The following is a 14058-nucleotide window of genomic DNA, read 5'->3' as shown; positions in this document are numbered from 1 at the left end:
GAGGTGGAGCCACAGGAGGAGGTGGAGCCACAGGAGGAGGTGGAGCCACATGAGGAGGTGGAGCCACAAGCACACACAGGGAACAGACACAAGAGTTTACAAGAAGAAACTGCAGATGCTGGAAAATCGAAGGTTCACAGAAAAGCTGGAGAAACTCAGCGGGTGCAGCAGCTTCTATGGAGCGAAGGAAATAGGCGACGTTTCGGGCTGAAATTCTTCTGGAAATAGGCAACGTTTCGGGCCGAAACCCGGAAGGGTTTCGGCACGAAACGTTACCTATTTCCTTCGCTCCATAGATGCTGCTGCACCCGCTGAGTTTCTCCAGCTTTTTTGTAGACACAAGAGTTTGCCTCTGACTATCGATTCGAGTCGACCACCACCATGGCTCCGGCGGACATCACTCTTCCCCTGTGGAGCTTCTACACTAGGGTTGGGGTCACAGCCCAGGCTGCCACTCCAACTTGCCGTGTTGTCCGGCCCGCCAGCTCCCAAGACAGTGCACCTGTTTTCAGTATGTATACGTCTTGTGCACTCCTGCACACTCATTCCTCATCTGTCATATGCTTTCAGTTTGTTCCCCAATCTGTTGTCGCCAATTAACACCAAATGTCTGCTTATAGCAGACTGATTCCTGGGATGGCAGGACTTTCATATGAAGAAAGACTGGATAGACTCGGCTTGTACTCGCTAGAATTTAGAAGATTGAGGGGGGATCTTATAGAAACTTACAAAATTCTTAAGGGGTTGGACAGGCTAGATGCAGGAAGATTGTTCCCGATGTTGGGGAAGTCCAGAACAAGGGGTCACAGTTTAAGGATAAGGGGGAAGTCTTTAGGACCGAGATGAGAAAAACATTTTTCACACAGAGAGTGGTGAATCTGTGGAATTCTCTGCCACAGAAGGTAGTTGAGGCCACAGTTCATTGGCTATATTTAAGAGGGAGTTAGATGTGGCCCTTGTGGCTAAAGGGATCAGGGGGTATGGAGAGAAGGCAGGTAAAGGATACTGAGTTGGATGATCAGCCATGATCATATTGAATGGCGGTGCAGGCTCGAAGGGCCGAATGGCCTACTCCTGCACCTATTTTCTATGTTTCAATACGTCTTAATTCACACGGACCCCAGCTGAAGTGGAACTGAAACATGATGTGTATTATGTTCGAGCTCAAGTTCACATTTATTGCCACATGCACCAATTAAGGTACAGTGGAGTTTGATTTACCATGCAGCCACACAATCAAAAAGAGCACAATACACATTAGAATATAACATGAACATCCACCACAGTGGAATCAGCATTCTTCACTGTGCTGGAAGGCAACAAAGTTCAGTCAGTCTTCCTCCTTTGTTCACCCGTGGTCGGGGCCGTGAACCCTCCACAGTCGCCGCTACAGACGGCCCGATGTACAGGTCCTCTCGTCGGGATGATCGAAACTCCGACGTCGGTACGGACGGACACTCCGCGGCTTGGAGGTCCCGAATCGGCCGCTTCCTACCGGAGACCAGGGCTTCACGATGTTATAGGCCGCATGGCCGGCGGTCGGAGTTTTCTCCGGTGACCCCCCGTGAAGGGATCCCAGACTCCGCGCTGGAAAGTCCACACCGCACCCGCGGCTAGAGGCTCCGCAGACCGCGGCTTCAGGATGTTGTAGTCAATCCGAGCATTTCTTCTGTGGACCCCTGGCAGGGGATCGCTCGGCTCTGCGACGGAAAGTCCACGCCGCGCCGCGCCGCGCCCGCTGCTGAAGCTCTGCGTCCGACTCCGGGAGAGGCCGCACCAATCCAAGCAGTTAGGCCGCGAGGGAGGGCGAAAATGCGACTAGGAGAAAAGCCGCATTTCACCGAGGTAAGTGACTGAAAAACAGTTCCCCCTCATTCGCCGCCACCCTAAATCACACTTTTTGACATACTAAAAACAAAAAAAAGTTGAAAGGCCAAACAGCTGCTGGCGAGGCTGCCGGGGGCCATTGCTGCCACAATCGTCAGTTTTCCTCATCGACACTTTAACCATCAGATTCTCAATTCACCTTTTCTGGTTACAATAGACAATAGGTGCAGGAGTAGACCATTCGGCCCTTCCAGCCAGCACAGCCATTCATGTGATCATGGTTGATCATCCACAATCAGTACCCCGTTCCTGCTTTCTCTCCATATCCCTTAACTATGCTATCCCTAACTCTTTCTTGAAAGTATCCAGAGAACCGGCCTCCACCGCCCTCACAAATCTCTGTGTGAAAAAGTTTCTCCTCGTCTCCGTTCTAAATGGCTTACTCCTTATTCTTAAACTGTGGCGCGCAAAGTCCGGCGCCCCGTCCAACTCATGAACCGATGATTGGCCGTGAGAAGGAGGGGCAGTGGTGGTGTCGGCGGTAAGCGAAGGTCCGAAGGTCGGACAGCTGGCCGGGCTGCCGACCGACCGACGGGGCCACGGGCGAGGCGCTGGTGCTGCTGCTGCTGCTGCTGCTGCTGCACTCCATGGGCTGCACTATGTCGGGACGGGTGAGGCGGGGTCCGACCCGACAGTCCCCTCGACCCGAGTAGTAGCGGTCAAATACGGGACAAGGGCGGTCCCGTACGGGACAAACCAATTTAGCCCAAAACACGGGATGTCCCGGCTAATGAGGGACAGTTGGCAACTCTAGGGCCCCCCTGATACCACGCTGAGCTCAGAGCCACAAGACCAGGACCTTACACCTGGCTCAGAGTCACAGGACAAGCAATGCCATGGATCGATATCGCAGCCACTTTGGTGAATGAAAGGCTGTGGCAACCTGACACCCAGTGGCGAGACCTAGTAATAACAGGTTAGCGCTCGGCAAGCGTTGCTTCCTTTTAAGGACAATATGCAAATAAGTCGAGCGAGAGATGAGCATGAAAGTATATAGATATACGAACGTTAAAAGAAAATATATGGAGCTCGCTCATCATCTGGACCGGGGGTAACAATCAAAAGCCTTAGAAGGTAATAAAATTCTACCTCGCCCTACCTTGAAAGTGTATGTGCAGTGGTTGGGAGTGTGTGAGCGACGAGTTTCTAGCATACTTACCTGGTAGGGGAGATACCTTGATCACCAAGGAGGTTCTCCCAGGACGAGGCTATCCCATTGCACTGCGGGTGCGCTGACGCCTGCGATGTCCCCAAATGCGGGATACTCGACTGCAAAATTTGTGGTAGTGGGGGACTGCGTTCGCGCTCTCCCCTGATTTACAAACTAAAAACAGAATGAAACACTTACTCTAGAAACAATGTCCAAGGTGGAATGCGGTTTTACTTTGGGGAGACTGTCTTTACTATTTTTATCTCCTCAATATCATCATGTTTCTTGTCTTAAAATGTATTTCTCGTTCCGCTGCTGGACATGGGGGGCACGGTATGGTGGAGACGCCCCTCAAATTAAGGGAAGGTATCCCACGCCAGAGGGCCACATGAGTGGGTACACAAAAATGCTGGAGAAACTCAGCGGGTGCAGCAGCATCTCTGGAGCGAAGGAAATAGGCGACGTTTCGGACGGAAACCCTTCTTCAGACCAAAGATCCTATAACAAGAATTAACAGAATTATGAACTAACAGAATTATGAATCTAACCCTATATCACGCACAAAAAGTTCCGCAATGTCAATCACCCTGCGAGTCGGGTCGGTTCCGGTTACTACAAAATCAACTCAAACACTGCTTGTGGACCATTTAAAAAGAAATGATTTAAAAAACATTAAAAAAGACAATTACCAGAATCAAATGTTATTGTTGACAAGAAGTATGAACTGACAGATTTATGAATCTAACCCACACAAACTGTTGCCCCACAACATTGATTACACTGCGAGTCGGGTCGGGTCAGGTAGGCTCAGGTTACTAAAATGGGCGTGGAAAAATGCCCATGATCCCCTCCATAGCGTACTACACGTCAGTCCATTGCATTTCGCAGGAGTAGCCTATCTTGCTCCGCTATAAGATCTTTGCTTCAGACTGATGGGGGGTGGGGGGGAGAAGGAAGGAAAAAGGGAGGAGGAGGAGCCCGAGGGCGGGGGGATGGGAGGAGACAGCTCGAGGGTTAAGGAAGGGGAGGAGACAGCAAGGGCTAGCAAAACTGGGAGAATTCAACGTTCATGCCACCCGGACGCAAGCAACCCAGGCAACATGAGTGGCACGGGTGGGGAACATTTTCGTGGAATTTAAAAAGATGTATAAACTGTATTGAACAATTTGTATAGCCTACGAAAATGTTGGATGAATTTTTCGCACTGTGCACACATTGTATATATTTATTACTTGGACAGGGGCCACAGAGTGGCACGGGTGGGGGACAGTTTGGTGGAATTTGACAAATGGAAAAAAATTGCACTGAACATTTTGTACAGTCTCCGAAAATGTCGGATGAATTTTTTCCGCATGGTTCATGAATTGTATATATTTATCAATTGAATAAAGTCTATTTTGAAATTAAAATTAAAAAAAGGAGGTTCTCCCAGGACGAGGCTATCCCATTGCACTGCGGGTGTGCTAACGCCTGCAATGTCCCCAAATGCGGGATACTCGACTGCAAAATTTGTGGTAGTGGGGGACTGCGTTCGCGCTCTCCCCTGGTTTTCAAACTAAAAACAGAATGAAACACTTACTCTAGAAACAATGTCCAAGGTGGAATACGGTTTTACTTTGGAGAGACTGTCTTTACTATTTTTTTCTCCTCAATATCATCAAGTTTCCTGTCTTAAAATTTATTTCTCGTCGTTTTCATATTTTAACTGTTTTAGAAACATAGAAACATAGAAATTAGGTGCAGGAGTAGGCCATTCGGCCCTTCGAGCCTGCACCGCCATTCAATATGATCATGGCTGATCATCCAACTCAGTATCCCGTTTTAACTTTTTTTTTCTGAAGAAGGGTTTCGGCCCGAAACGTTGCCTATTTCCTTCGCTCCATAATGCTGCTGCACCCGCTGAGTTTCTCCAGCACTTTTGTCTACCTTCGATTTTCCAGCATCTGCAGTTCCTTCTTAAACAAATTACTTTTTTTTTGTTATAATTCATGTTTCTCTGGGTATCTAAATTTTAGTTGTTTAAGTTATGACATAGGATGGAAGCTGCATACCAAATCTCGTTGTATCCATGTGCAATGACAATAAAAGATATTATTATTATTATTATATATTTTTTTATCAGCTATGACAGTTGCCTCTTCCACCGAGCTTCTACCAGAAAATTTGCCTAAGAGACACAGCAAGGAGACGAGTCGCAAACTATCACAGCTGCAGTTTAGCTTAGTGTTTTAAAACATCCCAACAACCAGAGAGCAGTCCTGTCCAAAGATCGCTAGAGGATCTTTGGTCCTGTCCCATCTACCTCTTTGGAGTCCCTCTTTAATCGGACTTTACGGATCTTACACTAAACATTATTCCCTTTATCCTGTTTAAGAAGGAACTGCAGATGCTGGAAAATCGAAGGTAGATAAAAATGCTGGAGAAACTCAGCGGGTGCGGCAGCTTCTATGGAGCGAAGGAATAGGTGATGTCACCTAGACTCAATGGATGAGGCAGTTCCATTGATGCTGCCTCACCCACTGAGTTTCTCCAGCATTTTTATCTACCTTCCCTTTATCCTGTAACTGTACACTGTGGAAGGCTTGATTGTAAACGTGCACAGACAGGATAACATGCAACAAAAAGCTTTTCACTGTACCTCGATACACACGACAATAACCTAAGCTAACTAACTAATTAAAACAGCACTTCCTGCAAAACCATCAGTAAACTCAGCCAAGGAGAAGGAACGCACAACAATGGTTCCCACCAACCCACAAACATTCTTGAATGGGAAGATTCGTCTTCTTGAAAATGCTTCAAAAAAAGAGGCAGCGGTGGAATTGCTGCCTTACAGCGCTCGTAGCGCCAGAGACCCGGGTTCGACCCTGACTGCGGGTGCTGTCTGTACGGAGTTTGTACATTCTCCCCGTGACCGTTGTGGGTTTTCACTGAGATCTTCAGTTTCCTCCCACACTCCAACGACGTACAGGTTTGTAGGTTAATTGGCTTGGTTATAAATGTAAATTGTCCCTAGTGTGTAGGATAGTTAGCGTGATCGCTGGTCGGTGCGGACTCGGTGGGCCGAAGGGCCTGTTTCCACGCTGCATCTCTAAACGAAGAAACAAAACTAACTTTTGACAATTGACAATTTCCTCATGAGGTCAGTTCAGAGACACAAGATGGTTTCTCGGCCCACCGGGTCCTCACCGGCCATCTATCCCATTCGCCAGGGTAGTGATTTATACTTTGTAAGAACCTTAAGGGAATGCAATAAACTAGACAACAATATGGTCAGATCACCTTCCCTAGACAGTTTTAAGGGGGCACTAACAGCACGTTAGTATGCACAACACATCCAAGTTGGCGATATGTAGAGCACTGCCCTGCCCACTACCAATTCAGAAGATTATAACCCATTCACACTAGTTCCATGTTATTCCCATGTTCTCATCCACTCCCTGCATACTGAGGAGCAATTTACAGAAGTCAATTAACCAACAACCTGCACGTCTTTAGGGTGTGGGAGGGAACCGGAGCACCCGGAGAAAACCCACGCGGTCACTGGGAGATCGTGTAAACTCCATGCAGACATCATCCGAGATCAGGATCAAACTCAGAACTCTGGTGCTGTGAGGCAGCAGTTCTACCAGCAGCATCACTGTGCAGTGTACCTAATAAATGTTCACCAGTCTCTCGAGTATCTCACACACACACACACACACGCACACGCACACGCACACGCACACGCACACGCACACGCACTAACGCCCGCACACGCACACACACACGCACACACACACACACACACACACACACACACACACACACACACACACAAACACACACACACTCTCTCTCACACACACACACACACACACACACACCACCTCACACACACACACACACTACCTCACACACACACACACACACACACACATCGAGCCCACCTTCTCCAACATCATGGCTTGGTTTAGAGATTAGTTTAGAACTACAGCATTGGGACAGACCCTTCTGTCCTGGGGCTAAAAGGAACTGCAGGCGCTGGAATCCTGTGTGAAACACAAAGTGCTGGAGTAACTCAGCGGGTCAGGCAGCATCTGTGGAGAACATGGATAATAAAGATAAGGAACCTTCATCAGGGAGTGGATGGGAAAGTGGGAATAAATAGGATATTTGTGGCCTGACCCGTTGATTTGTTCCATCCAGCACATTGTGCTTTGCTCAAAATACCTAGATCTGCAGTTAGTCTGAAAAAGGGTCTTGACCCAAAACATCACCTGTCCATAATAATAATAATAATAAATTTTATTTATGGGCGCCTTTCAAGAGTCTCAAGGACACCTTACAAAAATTTAGCAGGTAGAGGAAAAACATGTAAGGGGAATGAAATAAATAGTAGAGACATGACTAGTACACAAAGGAAAGACAGAATACAATTCTAAACACAATATGAGGCAATTAGTGCACAGATGAAAAGGGAGGGGGACGTGGGGCTAAGGATAGGCAGAGGTGAAGAGATGGGTCTTGAGGCGGGACTGGAAGATGGTGAGGGACACGGAATTGCGGATCAGTTGGGGGAGGGAGTTCCAGAGCCTGGGAGTTGCCCTGGAGAAGGCTCTGTCCCCAAAACTGCGGAGGTTGGACTTGTGGATGGAGAGGAGACCGGCTGATGTGGATCTGAGGGACCGTGAGGGTTGGTAGGGGGAGAGGAGGTCAGTGAGATATGGGGGGGCCAGATGGTGGAGGGCTTTGTAGGTGAGGATCAGGATTTTGTAGGTGATCCGGTGGGAGATGGGAAGCCAGTGAAGTTTTTTGAGGACTGGAGTGATGTGATGCCAGGATTTGGTGTGGGTGATGAGTCGGGCGGCTGCGTTCTGGACCAGTTGGAGTCGGTTGATGTAGGTGGAGCTGATGCCAAGGAGAAGTGAGTTGCAATAGTCCAGTCGGGAGGAGATGAAGGCATGGATGAGTCTTTCAGCAGCGGGCGGTGTGAGAGAGGGTCTGAGTTTGGCGATGTTGCGGAGATGAAAGAAGGAGGTTTTAATGACATGGCGGATGTGAGGCTCAAGGGAGAGGGTGGAATCAAAGATCACGCCAAGGTTGCGGGCCTGGGGAGATGGGGAGACAGTGGTGCCGTCGATGGTGAGAGTGGGGTTATTGATTTTGCTGAGTGTGGCTTTGGAGCCTATGAGGAGGAATTCTGCCTTATCGCTGTTGAGTTTGAGGAAGTTATGTTGCATCCAGGTTTTTATAGCTGACAAACAGGAGTTGATATGGGAGAGGGAGGGGGGTTGTGGGGGGATTTGGTGCCGAGGTAGATCTGGGTGTCATCAGCGTAACAGTGGAAGTCCAGGTTGAAGTGGCGGAGTATCTGACCAAGGGGGAGGATGTAGATGATGAAGAGGAGGGGGCCGAGTACGGAGCCTTGGGGAACGCCTTGAGTGACTGCGGCTGTAGCAGAGGTGTGGTTGTGGAGAGAGATGAAGTGGGATCTGTTGGAAAGGTAGGAACGGAGCCAGCTGAGTGCAGAGCCTTCAATGCCGAGGTCTTTGAGTCTGGTGAGCAGGATGTTATGGTTCACTGTATCGAAGGCTGCGCTCAGGTCGAGGAGGATGAGGATGTTGAGGGAACCAGTGTCAGCAGAGGTGAGGAGGTCGTTGAGGACTTTGAGGAGAGCAGTTTCTGTGCTATGGAGGGGGCGAAAGCCAGATTGGAGGGGTTCAAGTAGGTTATACGCAAGGAGGTGGGAATGAAGTTGCGACGCAACGATACGCTCCAGGGTTTTTGAAAGGAAGGGGAGGTTTGAGATTGGGCGGTAGTTAATGAGAGAGGAGGGATCAAGACCAGGTTTCTTTAAGATTGGTGTAACGGCAGCAGTTTGAAAGCGGAGGGGACAATTCCTTGGGACAATGAGGAGTTGAAGAGACTAGTGAGGTAGGGGCAGAGAACGGGGAGGCAGGACTTCAACAGGGGAGTGGGGAGAGGGTCGAGGGAGCAGGTAGTGGGTTTGGAAGAGCTGATGAGTTTGGAGATTTCAATAGGGGTGACCAGGTCAAACTGGGAGAGGAAGCAGTGTGGAGGAGGGGTAAGGAGGTCAGTGGAGATGTTGAAAGGAGGGGCCGTGGTAGGTGGTGGAGTAGATGCTGGGGAGTCGGGTACAGGGGATAAGGATTGATAGATGGTGCTGATTTTATCAGCGAAAAAGTGGAGGAATGAGTTGCAGAGATCCGGAGTAGAGGTAGGGAGAGTGTTGGCTCGAGGCTTGAGGAGGTTGCCCACTGTGGAGAAGAGGGTTCTGTGGTTTAGGCAGGGATCGGTGAATATGGAGGAGAGGTAGGCAGATTTTGCAGCAATGAGAGCATCTTTGTAGTCAGTGAGGTGGAGTTTGTAAGCTTCAAGGTGGACTGTGAGAGATGATTTCTTTATAAGTCGTTCAAGTCGGCGACCAGTCTGTTTCAGTTTACGAAGTGCAGGTGTGTACCAGGGTGAGGATGTGTTGAAAGTTACGGTTCTTGTTTTGAGGGGGGCCATAGTGTTGAGGGAGGTAGACAAGGTGGAGTTGAGATGGTTTGTGAGATCATCAGGTGAGATGGGGGTTGAGTCCAGGGGGAGAGTGGTGGTGAGCAGGTCAGAGAGATGGTGGGGATCGATGGATTTTAGATTACGGAAGGTGATTTCTCGGAGGAAGCGGGGGCGAGGTGTCGGAGAAGGGATGGTGAACCGTATAAGCTTATGATCAGAGAGGGGGAAGAGGCAAGGATGGAGGTCAAGTACCGGTTGATTTGTGGAGCAGACCAGGTCAAGGATGTGACCTTTGTCATGGGTGGGAAAGGTGACGTGCTGAGTGAGAGAGAAGTTGTCAAGTAAAAAGGCGAATTCAGATGCGAGCTTGCAGGTGGGGGAGTCCATGTGAATATTTAAGTCACCAAGTAGCAGCAGACGTGGGGAGAGGGATGAGGCAAGTGTGAGGAGTTCAATGAAGTCAGATAGGAAGGAGGGGTTTGGTTTAGGTGGCCGGTAAATGAGGATGACTGTCATGGAGGAAAGGGTTTTGAAGGCGAGGAATTCAAATGATGCTACTGGGGGGAAGGTGAGTTCAGTGATCCGAAAATTCTGGTTGAAAATAACAGCGAGGCCACCTCCATGGCGGGAGGGGCGGGGTTTGGAAATGTAATTAAATCCAGGTGGGGATGCTCGATTGAGGGAGAAGAAGACATGTCTCAGTGAGCAGAGACCTGGAGGTCCATGTCCTCCAGAGATGCTGATTTACTCCAGCATTTTGTGTTTAGCTCAAGAAACCTGGATCTGCAGTTAGTCTGAAGTAGGGGTCTCGACCCAAAACGTCACCTGTCCATGTTCTCAAGAGATGCTGCCTGACCCGTGGAGTTGGACCCTTCTGTATACCTAGAACCAACACTATTGCATTACATGGCCATTGGGGGGAGCTCACGTTCCATTGTTTAAACCCAGTCTGGGAGTCTCCAGGGGAATCCAGGACTAGAGGCGAAAAGATTTAATAGGAATCCGAGAGGTAACTTTTCCACACAGAGGGTGGTGGGTGTATGGAACGAGCTGCCAGAGGAGGTAGTTGAGGCTGGGACTATCCCAACGTTTAAGAAACAGTTAGACAGGTACATGGATAGGACAGGTTTGTAGGCGATATGGGCCCAACGCAGGCAGGTGGGACTAGTGTAATAATAATAATAATGGATGGGATTTATATAGCGCCTTTCTAATACTCAAGGCGCTTTACATCGCATTATTCATTCACTCCTCAGTCACACTAGGTGGTGGTAAGCTACTTCTGTAGCCACAGCTGCCCTGGGGCAGACTGACGGAAGCGTGGCTGCCAATCTGCGCCTACGGCCCCTCCGACCACCACCAATCACTCACACACATTCACACACATTCACACACATTCACACACAGGCAAAGGTGGGTGAAGTGTCTTGCCCAAGGACACTAGTGTAGATGGGAAATGTTCGCCAGCATGGGCATGTTGGGCCGAAGGGCCTGTTTCTATGATTCTGTACAAATTCAGAGACACAAGAAGCGGCAGGTATTGGAAACGAGCAAAAAACAATAAAGTGGAGGAACTCAGCGGGTCAGGCAGAGACCTAGATAGGGCTCTTAAAGATAGCGGAGTCAGGGGATATGGGGAGAAGGCAGGAAAGGGGTACTGATTGTGGATGATCAGCCGTGATCACATTGAATAGCAGCGCTGGCTCGAAGGGCTGAATGGCCTACTCCTGCACCTATTGTCTATTGTCTATCATGTGGAGAAAATGGACAGATGATATTTTTGACTGGGATCCTTTAACAGACTCTGAAGAAGGTTCCCGACATCAAATGTTGTCTGCCCATTCCCTCCACAGTTAGATAGAGACAAAATGCTGGAGCAACTCAGCAGTTCAGGCAGCATCTCTTGAGAAAAGCATTAGGTGACGTTTCGGGTCGAGGCCCTTCTTCAGAGGCAGCACAGTAACAACATTGAAAAGATACCTGGACATGGTACATGGATAGAAACATAGAAATATAGAAACATAGAAAATAGGTGCAGGAGGAGGCCATTCGGCCCTTCGAGCCATATCGTCCCCTATCGAGCCATATCGTCCCCTATCAATAACCCGTGCCTGTCTTCTCCCCATATCCCTTGATTCCACTAGCCCCTAGAGCTCTATCTAACTCTCTCTTAAATCCATCCAGTGACTTGGCCTCCACTGCCCTCTGTGGCAGGGAATTCCACAAATTCACAACTCTCTGGGTGAAAAAGTTTTTTCTCATCTCAGTCTTAAATGACCTCCCCTTTATTCAAAGACTGTGGCCCCTGGTTCTGGACTCGCCCAACATTGGGAACATTTTTCCTGCATCTAGCTTGTCCAGTCCTTTTATAATTTTATATGTTTCTATAAGATCCCCCTCATCCTTCTAAACTCCAGTGAATACAAGCCTAGTCTTTTCAATCTTTCCTCATATGTCAGTCCCGCCATCCCAGGGATCAATCCCGGAGAGGTTTAGAGGGATATGGGCCAAACAGGAACCAATGGGGCCAGCTTAGATGGGTCACTCTGGTCAGCATGGAGGAGTAGGGCCGAAGGGCCTGTACCCATAGTTTATGACTCTGTGGGATGGAGGGGATTGCCCTGAGGGTCGGCGCAGACATGCGGGATGTGTTTCCTCCTCCCATGTTGTAAGGAATTACGGGAAGAGGGAAAAGTTTGGAAGCTGGGAGCAACATCAGGTTTTAATTTGTACTGTCAATGTTTCTGTATCATATTATTCCAGCTGCTGCTTTTGAAACTAATTGTTACATTGACAACTTTGGTCTGGACCGTATCACAGACAAGTCCCTCTGATCACTCAACCCATCTCCGACTCCACACACATACTTGCCTTCCCCCCAAACCTCCAAGAAATCTCCTTCTCTTAAAACATTGACTAGTTTTCTCTCTCTGAAAAAGATTAACACGGCCAGTTTTTTTTTTATAAGGGAAGATAAAACCACAACATCAGTCCAAATTAAATGAAGATTAAAAAATGAAAAGATGCCAGGTGGTGCAGCGGGTAGAGCTGCTGCCTCACAGCGCCAGAGACCCGGGTTCAATCCCGACTACGGGTGCTGTCTGTGCGGAGTTTGCACGTTCTCCCCGTGACCTGCGTGGGTTTTCTCCGGGTGCTCCGGTTTCCTCCCACACTCCAAAGACGTGCAGGTATGTAGGTTAATTGGCTTCGGTAAAATTGTAAATTGTCCCTGGTGTGTGTAGGATAGTGTTAGTGTGCGGGGGTCGCTGGTCGGCACGGATTGTTGGACAAAGCCTTTGTTTCCGCGCTGTATCTCTGAAACTAAACTGAAACTAAACGATAAAAAAGCACATTTGTCAATCTTCATTTAAAACATGAAACATTGTACCTGAACTATGATGCAAGGTTCTTTTATATATATTCCTGGTCACATCCTTGAACTCAGGATCACTTTCCCAATGGATAGAGGATCAAGATGTCTTTTTTAAGTAAATCACAAAGGGATTGGACACGCTAGAGGCAGGAAACATGTTCCCGATGTTGGGGAACGGAGAAGTACTATGAGTACTATAACAACATCTAAAATACACTTGGACAGGGACTTGGATAGGAAAGATTTAGAGGGATATGGGCAGGTGGGACTAGTGGAAATGGGGAATCTTGGCTAGCATGGACAAGTTGGGCTGAAGGGCCTGTTTCCGTGCTGTGTGACTATGAGTTAAATATTAGCATGTACCTCGGCCAAAGGCCGGGAAGGGAGATGAGAGGGGATCTTACAGAAACATATAAAACATATAAAAACATAAAAAAGGGATTGGACAGGCTAGATGCAGGAAAAATGTTCCCGATGTTGGGGGAGTCCAGAACCAGGGGCCACAGTTTAAGAATAAGGGGTAGGCCATTTAGAACGGAGACGTGGAAACACTTTTTCACACAGAGAGTGGTGAGTCTGTGGAATTCTCTGTATCAGAGGGCGGTGGAGGCCGGTTCTCTGGATACTTTCAAGAGAGAGTTAGATAGGGCTTTTGAAGATAGCGGAGTCAGGGGATATAGGGAGAAGGCAGGAACAGGGTACTGATTGTGGATGATCAGCCATGATCCCATTGAATGGCGGTGCTGGCTCGAAGGGCTGAATGGCCTACTCCTGCACCTATTGTCTATTGTCTAGTGCTGGAGGAACTCAGCGGGATCAGGCGGCATCTGTGGGGGGAATAGACAGACGATATTCCGGGCTGGGACTCTTGTTCAGACTGATAGAGTGGGGGGGGTGGGGGGGGGGGGGGGAGATTACTGGAAAAGAGAGGTGGGTTTGGGTCAAAACCTGGTGAGTGATAGGTGGATACAGGTGAAGGGGTGGGGGGGGGGCAGATGGGTGGAGGAAGTGATGAAGGCTGGAGGTGAAGAGGAGATAAGAGGGGGGTCGGATATGGAGAGCAGAGGAGGAGGGAAATGTAAAGCTGGAGGGAGGGGTGTGGGGGGAAGGAGTTGCGAGGGGATGCAGGAAGGGGGGAGATGAT

The 14058-nt window shown here is 48.8% G+C and overlaps 1 non-coding gene and 1 pseudogene across 1 annotated transcript; both read left to right on the top strand.

The window, feature by feature from the left end:
• Positions 1–3038: 3038 nt before the first annotated feature.
• Positions 3039–3202, top strand: LOC116985424. Its single transcript, XR_004415260.1, has one exon. It is a non-coding gene; the product is annotated as a U1 spliceosomal RNA (small nuclear RNA).
• Positions 3203–4442: 1240 nt separating this feature from the next.
• LOC116985427 lies at positions 4443–4583 on the top strand (annotated as a pseudogene).
• The last annotated feature ends 9475 nt before the right edge of the window (positions 4584–14058 follow it).

This window comes from Amblyraja radiata, chromosome 21 (genome assembly GCF_010909765.2).
Source record: "Amblyraja radiata isolate CabotCenter1 chromosome 21, sAmbRad1.1.pri, whole genome shotgun sequence".
In the NCBI taxonomy this organism is placed as follows: domain Eukaryota; kingdom Metazoa; phylum Chordata; class Chondrichthyes; order Rajiformes; family Rajidae; genus Amblyraja; species Amblyraja radiata.
This window is presented reverse-complemented; position numbering and strand designations above follow the sequence as displayed.